The sequence below is a fragment of the Notolepis coatsorum genome, assembly GCF_963971535.1.
Source record: "Notolepis coatsorum genome assembly, chromosome: 1".
In the NCBI taxonomy this organism is placed as follows: domain Eukaryota; kingdom Metazoa; phylum Chordata; class Actinopteri; order Aulopiformes; family Paralepididae; genus Notolepis; species Notolepis coatsorum.
The window spans coordinates 267,206,743-267,216,035 of NC_140165.1; the positions used below are offsets into that span (position 1 = coordinate 267,206,743).

Here is a 9,293-nt window from a genome sequence, read left to right on the forward strand (position 1 = left end):
GGAGAGCTATATTCACTGTGCGTCACGATGTTTGGAGAGCTATATTCACTGTGCGTCACTGTTTGGAGAGCTATATTCACTGTGCGTCACTGTTTGGAGAGCTATATTCACTGTGCGTCACTGTTTGGAGAGCTATATTCACTATGTTTGGAGAGCTATATTCACGATGTTTGGAGAGCTATATTCACTATGTTTGGAGAGCTATATTCACGATGTTTGGAGAGCTATATTCACTGTGCGTCACGATGTTTGGAGAGCTATATTCACTGTGCGTCACGATGTTTGGAGAGCTATATTCACTGTGTGTCACACTATGTTTGGAGAGCTATATTCACTGTGTGTCACACTATGTTTGGAGAGCTATATTCACTGTGCGTCACGATGTTTGGAGAGCTATATTCACTGTGCGTCACGATGTTTGGAGAGTTATATTCACTGTGTCACGATGTTTGGAGAGCTATATTCACTGTGCGTCACGATGTTTGGAGAGCTATATTCACTGTGTGTCATACTATGTTTGGAGAGCTATATTCACTGTGCGTCACGATGTTTGGAGAGCTATATTCACTGTGCGTCACTATGTTTGTTTGGAGAGTTATATTCACTGTGCGTCACTTTGTTTGGAGAGCTATATTCACTGTGCGTCACTATGTTTGTTTGGAGAGCTATATTCACTGTGCGTCACTATGTTTGTTTGGAGAGCTATATTCACTGTGCGTCACGATGTTTGTTTGGAGAGCTATATTCACTGTGCGTCACTATGTTTGGAGAGCTATATTCACTGTGCGTCACTTTGTTTGGAGAGCTATATTCACTGTGCGTCACTATGTTTGGAGAGCTATATTCACTGTGCGTCACTTTGTTTGGAGAGCTATATTCACTGTGCGTCACTATGTTTGTTTGGAGAGCTATATTCACTGTGCGTCACTATGTTTGGAGAGGTATATCTATATTATAGCTATGGAGACAATACTATGGTCATTTGACAGTCACTTTCTCCGGTCGAACATGCAAAAAAGAGATCATTTTTTCCATGTATACGTTTGCGCGTTATCCCGTGGTGAATATTGTATAGTTTAGGAGTGATCCAGGCTAATTCCTGAAAAGCTGAGTTATAGGGCGCTATGTGAATTTTACTGAAGTCGTTGGCGTTTCTCACCTGGACACGCTACTATTTCCAAATCAAATGTATATAATAGGTATTATGTTTCATCATGAATGCATCAAAGGGGGGGGGGGGGTCATTTTTTGATGCTCTGATCGTCATCAACGGCATTCGTTTTGAATAGGCAAATACAGGAATGTACAGGTACGTGTTGTAATAGGCGAGAGCAGGAGCACTCCTTGTGCAGCACGGGACAACAGGTACAGGGATATACAATAGACGAGAGCTGGTGCACTCCTAGTGCAGCGCGGGGTGACAGGTACAGGGATATACAATAGGTGAGAGCAGGTGCACTCCTTGTGCAGCGCGGGGTAACAGGTACGTGTTGTAGTAGGCAAGAGCAGGAGCACTCCTTGTGCAGCACGGGACGTCCAGGTTGGAGGTGTACTGGAGCGGTGGTCCTGGGCACAGAGAGAAACAGGACAAGGTAGGACAAGGTATATCAATGAGGACAGGGTTGCAAGGCTTTAGGTTTGTCGTCGTACCTAGGTAGCTAGTTTAACACTCCGACGAGGGTAGGACAGGATCTGCAGGTTGAAGTACCATCTCGTTGATGAGGGGATGAGTCACAGCCGTGTTGATTGACGAGCTGGCAGCGTGTGAATCAGGGGAACGGATGCTGCCCATATAAGGGTGTGAGAGGATAAGGGGTGAGTGAGGCTTCCGCCGTGAATGTGGGGGAGGAGGAGGAGGAGTGAAGAAGGCTCTCGCCGTGACTATGACACTTTCTAAATAAAACCTGGGACACATGTGCTGTGGTCGGGAATGGAGGAATCCTGGCCAATAGCAGCTGTGGTGAGAAGATAGACTCTGCCCAGTTTGTCATCAGATGGGAACATTTGGCATGAAACATGATTCGTGAAACCGGGAGTGCCCGCAGACTGTGCAAAACAATATAACCTTTATCACCTCTGTCTAAAACAGGATTTCTTTAATCCTTCTCTCCCTCTTGTCAGGTGCAACCTGCCTCCCTTGGAGAACGGCTACGAGAGAGATGTGGGCAGTGAGACTGACCTTGTGACAGCCAACCCCAGCAACCTCCTGCACAAGTAAGAGTGTAGTCATGGAGAGGATGGGGGAGGAGTCGTATTGGGTCGTTAATACTTTCAAAGTGTACAATCTCAGGTGTAAGATAGAATGTGAAGAACTGACCGAAGGGGCGACAGTGGCTCAGGAGGTAAAGCGGTCGTCTGGTAGTCGGAAGGTTCCTGGGCCCTCATTCATCAACGTTGCGTACGCACAGATATGTGCTTAACCCGTGCGTATGACCATTTCTAAGCAAAGTGTGGGATTTATCAATTTGAACGTGAACTTGACTTTGTGCGTATGTCTACGCACAGCCCAGAGCATGCGTACCTGGCGCCCGGTGGTAGAATATATTATTACAACAAGGAAATAAGCTTCTGTGCATTAGTTTCAACACTGGCATATTCTGTATGAACCGTAATTCATTATAGTTCATTGTAAAATAGCAACAGTAGTGTAATTATGGTCAAAACCCTATAAATAGCATTTGGAATAATAGGTCTTTATCTCCGAATGAATGCAGCATGGTTTATATAGCGTTATCGGAATATACGGGGTGTACTGACTGACTGCGCTCCGCGTAGCTCAACTCGTTATTATTTTGCGCACAGACCGCAGAAACACAGGAACGTTTTGATTATATTTAAAGGGCTTTACGTTAAACGAAACAAGTGGAATTTCGAAGCTGTAAGCAGAATACAAGCCATATGAACACCCACGATATAGTGTTCTTCCCCCTTCCTACTGTATAAGAAAGAATAAAAAACGCATTGCAATGAGAACAGAGGGTGTATGTGTATTACAAAACCCTTGCAATAATGTGTCTTAAATGAATGAAAAGCATACATGCTCTGGACACAGAGCATATATCGTGTGGGTGATATGACTTGTATTATGCTTACAGAATTCCACGTATTTAGTTTTACAATGTCAAAGCCTTTTAATATAAATCAAAACGTTCCCGTATTTCTGCAATCTATGCGCAAAATAATAAGGAGTTGAGGTAGATACACACTCAGAAAGTATTACATGCTGGTATGCTGATAGAGTAAACTATTATATGTAATTCATATAGGCTACCTAATAGTATATGATTTTTAGCGGCATCTATTTTGTTGTCGGTATTAGGCTAATACCGACAACAACAGGGGGGGACCCTGATGTAAACAAGACAAACGTCTTTCTCTGGACTGCATCCCCTTAACAATTGTGTGTATTGAGCCGTACTGTATTGTACCCATTCTGCAATCTGTTAATAAAAGTTTTCATTCATTCATTCATTCAAAATAGATGCCTCTAAAAATCATATTATAGCCAATCGAACACAACTAATAAAGGCATTCATATTACAGCACGGTTATAATGACACACCAACAACGCGCCAAACAGCTGGTCAACGAATGGTCTTTATTAGTATTTTGAGCTGTCCAGGCAGAATTGCAGCAATGGTCTTAGGGAGCCATTGATATCTGTCATCACCGTGTACAAGTCAGCCTTTTATTTATCCCATGTATAAACAAGGGTTGTGTCTTCTTGGTTCGGCAGCGCCTCAGTGAACAATCTCCTGTGAAGTTTCTCAGAGTTCCGCTCGGGTCAGTCCATTATTTCACATCCCATGGGGGGTGTTTCATGACCATATATGGATAATCATGCACGAGCATTGACGGTAGAACAAAGAGGTATTTATCAACACGGAGGAGCGTAGGACCTGTGTACGCACGGTTGATAAATCCAGTTTTTTTTGTGCGTGCACACATTCTAAATTCTGTGCTTACGTATGAAAATAGAATACTTTCTAAGAAAACTTGATAAATGAGGGCCCTGGTTCGATTTCCCACTCCCCCCGGGCAGCGTGTCGAAGTGTCCTTGAGCGAGACACTTAACCCCTAACTGCCCCTGATGTGCAGGTTGGCACCTTCCATGGTTGCCTCCACCATCGGTGTGTGAATGTGTGAGTGAATGTGTGATTCAGATTCAGATTCAGATTCCTTTATTAAGCCATTTGTGTAAAAACACATTGGTAATTGTTGCGGCATTACAGTGTATGCATTTTTTATTTCTTTTTTTCACAGTAACAACAACACAGACACAGGACAAAAACAGTGAGTGAGGGGGGGGGGATGTGCCTGTTTAATGATGGTGTAACAATGGCTACTCATTATTGAAACCTATGTAGAAAACAAAAAAACAACTGCAATGGTAATTTTTTAATATTGCGAATCAAATACAAATTCAGGTTCAGGAGGTTGGTAGATGACTTGCTTCTCTGGCCAGGAGGAAAAACCAAGACCCCTCAATTATGTGAGCTTTCTGGGAAAGGTGTGGGGGGGGGGGGGGGGCCTCCAAGCAAGGGGTGCTCGTCGTCCCCCGGACCAAACTAAAGACCAAAGGTGAGCAGGCTTTTTCAGTCATAGCACCTAGACTGTGAAATCAGGTCTGCTGATAGTGTGGAGTCCTTTAAACAGGGTCTTAAAACCTTTCTATATGGTCAGGCCTGTAACTGATCATGTATGCGGTGTAACATTTGTGTATGTGGTTGTGTTATTTTAATAAACTAAGTATTTTTACAAGCTTTTAATTGATATGATATGTGATGTTATGGTTAGGTTATGTTATTTAGATTAACTTTTTACTGCCTGTAAAGCACTTTGTGATTTTAATCTAGAAAAGTGCTATACAAATAAAAATGTACCTTACCTTGCTTCCTCCGCTTCCCAGGTCCGTGGGTCTGACGGAGCGACGGCGTCACTTCCTGGAGAGCCTGCGTAGCTGCGGCGACTCCCTGATGCTCCTTCCCGCCTTCTCCTACGGCCCCAACACGCCTGTGTCCCTGTACACCATCCAGGGCCCTCATTCATCAACGTGACTTACGCACATATATGTGCTTAACCTGTGCGTACGACCATTTCTAAGCAAAGTGTGGGATTCGTCAATTTCAACTTGAACTTGACTTCGTGCTTATATTTACGCACAGCTCGGAGCATGCGTAGCTGACGCCCAGTGGTAGAACATCGTTACTACGGCATAATCGCTCCTCAGTTCTGCATTAGTTTCAACGCGGAAATAAGCTTCCGTGCATTACTTCCAAGTTCCAACACTGGCGTGTTCAACTTCTGTATGACCCGTAATTCCTTATAGTTCATTGTAAAATAGCGACAGTAGTGTAATTATAACGGGCTCATGCGGGAACAAGAGGTTGGCTTGCTTGTTTGGCACGGGGGGCAGAAGCAGAACACCCACCTCCAAACGCCATTAAATATTGTTTCAAATAAAAAGCGACATACTATTATTTTGTGTTTCCAAATAAGATTGGCCACAACGGAATGCTTTCTACTTCAATTTGTTGATTAGAATAGATTACCTCGCTCTGTTGAAACGTCACTGAGCTCAGCACACAGACATGATAATAATAACAACAACAATAATAATAATAATAGCTTAATTTTACATAGCGCCTTTCAAGAGAGACCCATGCAAGGTCGCTTTACATAGATGGGGGGGGGGGGGGGAATAACAAAGTAATAAAGATAGTGGACAGCAGGGGTGTAAAAAGTACCCAGAAATTATACTTAAGTGAAAGTATGGGTACCGTCTCAAAATCTGACTCAAGTAAAAGTCAAAGTATCTGGCTAAAAACACACTTGAGTAAAAGTAAAAAAGTCCTACTTTTAAATGTACTTAAGTACTAAAAAGTAAAAGTACATTTATTTTTAAAGGGATAGACCAGGGGTCTCAAACTCATTCCATCGTGGGCCAAGTTTTCATTTTAACTATACATTGCACCAGGTGAGTTAGTTGAAGAGGTGAGCCAATTAGTGAAATCATCAGCTGGTGTTTAGGCAAGGCTGGAATGAAACCAAGCAGACACTCTGCCCACAATGGAATGTGTTCTGCGATAGACAATGCTGAAATGAAAGAACAGAGGACACTTTTTTTGCATTAAAATTATTTAATGCACTTCTCCATTGAAAGTAAACTAACATGGACGGCATTCACATCACACCATGAATAATATCACAATATTAAAGACTGAATACTGTAGTATCGTGAATAATATGACAATATTAAAAACAGAATGGTGTATCCTGAATAATAACATAATGCGGATTTTGTACTCCAAGTGAATGTCGTTTAAGGCACTGACCAAAACATTGAAAGTATGGGAGCCCTTCAGTCTTCTGCAGGCAAGTGCAGCAGAACGCCTTTCAAAGCTTTCAGTGTCGATCCAGTGAGCACTGAGCGGTTACCCCAATGAAACTTCTTTGTCGGGCTGTCCAGCAATCTGTTGTTGTCGCGATCCATTCAACTTTACTCATAGCAGCAGTGACTTTCTCTTTCATGGTTTGAGCAGCTTTGCTGATCTTCGAGCGGACAGTGGGCCTCGTAATGACGTTAGTGCTTGGTCGCAAACCATTTATCAGGTTTTTGAATGATGGCAACTCAACAACACTATAAGGTTGGAGTCCTTGAACTATGTATTTTTTATGTAGATAGGGCCATGGATGCTCGTCTTGTCCATCCACGCCGTCGCAGATCGTTTCGTCCTCTTCACCACTCATTGTGGCCATCTTCTATGGCTTGTCACTCTGACTGTCTATTCTTCTGATAACAGGTGTTTAATCAAAGATCCCCGCTTTCTAGTCTTGCACAAGGACCAATCAGCATGGGTATGGGCGGGTTCATTTTCCATTGATGGGGATTTGATTGGCTGTTTACCTGCGGTCGCAGGATTAATAACGTTAACATTAGTTTGGCCAGATAAACAATTCAAATATACTAATTAAAATGGTTGGACCTGCGAGATTTGTACTTTGTACTTTGTAGGTCTGCATTTTAAATGTAAGGAGTAAAAAGTATGTTTTTTTTCTCTGAAATGTAATGGAGTAAAAGTACAAAGTATACAAACCTAATAATACTCGAGTAAAGTACAAATCCCCCAAAACAGTACTTAAGTATTGTAACGAAGTACAATTACTCAAGTACTTTACACCCCTGGTGGACAGACTATGTAAATATGATGATGGGATTCAAGTTCGCGTTTTTGTTGATCATAGGCATGCTGTCAGAGTATGATATCTTAATCAAACATTCTAGAACATTTGTCGTCACAGATCATGTCATAATAGAACATAGGCTACATGGCATGGTCCATCGTGATATTGTGTAGACTGTTATTACTGTACCAGTACCACCCATTGTGACAACAGCACACAAACATGATGGAATTCAAGTTCATGTATTGAAAGGCAGGCTACATCATACATGGCAGTGAGATTAATTGTTCTTGTATATGCTCTCGTATTATTGTTTATATAGGCTACCCAATACTGACATCAAAATAGATTGTATGCCTCTAGAAATCATATGCAGCAGGTAGAAAATTGACGGGAAATCCGTCGCGATTTGGAATAAAATTGAGGAGAACTTTAATCCCTGGGTATTAATCAAACAAAACGGGAAAAGGCAGTCATATTCCAGCACGGTCTTTATTAGTGTTTGCGCTGCCCAGGCAGCAATGGTTAATAGATATCATATCCGACATCACCGTACGTGTACACGTCTGTCAGCCTGTCACATAACACGCTTCCCTCTGCTTAGTCCATTTTTCCACATTTCTTGGGGGTGTTCCATTACCGTATATGGTTAATCGGGGCGGTTCTGGTATGCAAATACTTAAAACAGTGCACAAGCTCAAACGTAGGATCAAAGTCATATTTATCAAGACAGGTGTGCGTAGGACCTGTGTACGCACGTGTGATAAATCCTGTTTGTTTTGTGCGTGCACACATTCTAAATTCTGTGCTTACGTGTGGAAATAGAACATTTTCTACGTCACGTTGATGAATGAGGGCCCAGGACTTCCACAGTCCCTCCCGGCCCGTCTTCCTCAATCCCGAGTACCTCCAGAACCTGGCCCGCTTCTGGCACTAGCAGGGCCTGAGGTCAGTGCGGCTCAGCACGGGCCTCATGATGGCCAGCCTGGCTCTGGAGCTCTGTGCCAACATGCACCTGTATGGCTTCTGGCCCTTCAACCAGCACCCGCTCGGACACCGGCCGCTCACCGAACACTATGACGACAGGCAGAGCAACAAGAGGGTGCACGCCATGCCCGCCGAGTTCGACCACCTGCTGAGGTTGCATGGTCAGGGCGTTCTCAGGATACACCTGGGAGAGTGTGACGACCCCCACTCTACCTGCAAATGGGTGAGTCTGTTGACTCAGAGCATGGTGGAGTGGGTGGGTCGTTAGCCCAATTGTGACTCGGCATGGCCAAAGCCGACTTGTGGTGGCGAGTTACATTCCTCAGAAATCGCATTTCAGAAATAGGTCAAAATAGAAATATTGCATTTTTGACTGCTTTGAAATGTTCTTTCTCTGTTCCCTTATTTGCAAAACCTAATACAACTTGTAAATGAGTTAATTATTGTTAGATTGTGTGAGGGACCAAACAGCTTAGACATGAGGAGTCATAGGTACAGTGCTCAAAGGAAGGTTTATTTTCCCCAAAAATATAAATACAGGGAACAAAAACCACAAAAAAGTGCAACAATAACAAAAAATATAGCTGTTCTTGGGCCCAGCAGAACTCGGGTCAACTTAAACAGAACAAACTAAAAATACCTAACACAACTGAACCAAACAAAACTGACCTACAGACTGAGACCAGATATTATATACTGGTTGACCAAACCAATACAGACACATGGGGAAAGACAAATCATCAATAATAAATTACATTAACCTTAATCGTCTATAATTTATAATGAACAGTTAGTTTGAAGAACACTATGTATTTATGTAGGAGACAATAACTGAGTCAAGCTAAAACATACATAAATCATAGTAGAACATCATTGTCTAATTAAATCCCCCCCTCCCCTCTTCTCATGGAGTTGGTATCTCCCGGCAAGCCTCTCCTGGTATTTAAATCCAGCCTCTTCCAATTACTGGTCCTTGTCGCTTCATTCATTAATGAGACGGGTAATAGGATCCGGACGGGGTTTGGAAGTTGGGTCTGAACTGGTCGCACCTGAGGTGGATGAGCAATCAATGCACCTGAGAGCGAGTTTGTTTGTTGGTAGTGCGAGGAGAGTCGTGGCGG

The 9,293-nt window shown here is 42.9% G+C and overlaps 1 pseudogene across 1 annotated transcript; it reads left to right on the plus strand.

Annotated features, from left to right (window-relative positions):
- The first annotated feature begins 1,896 nt into the window (after positions 1-1,896).
- LOC311224894 (alpha-2,8-sialyltransferase 8F-like) lies at positions 1,897-8,440 on the plus strand (annotated as a pseudogene). Its single transcript has 4 exons — positions 1,897-1,994; positions 2,122-2,214; positions 4,910-5,053; positions 8,041-8,440. The product of its transcript is annotated as an alpha-2,8-sialyltransferase 8F-like (transcript).
- Positions 8,441-9,293: the final 853 nt, after the last annotated feature.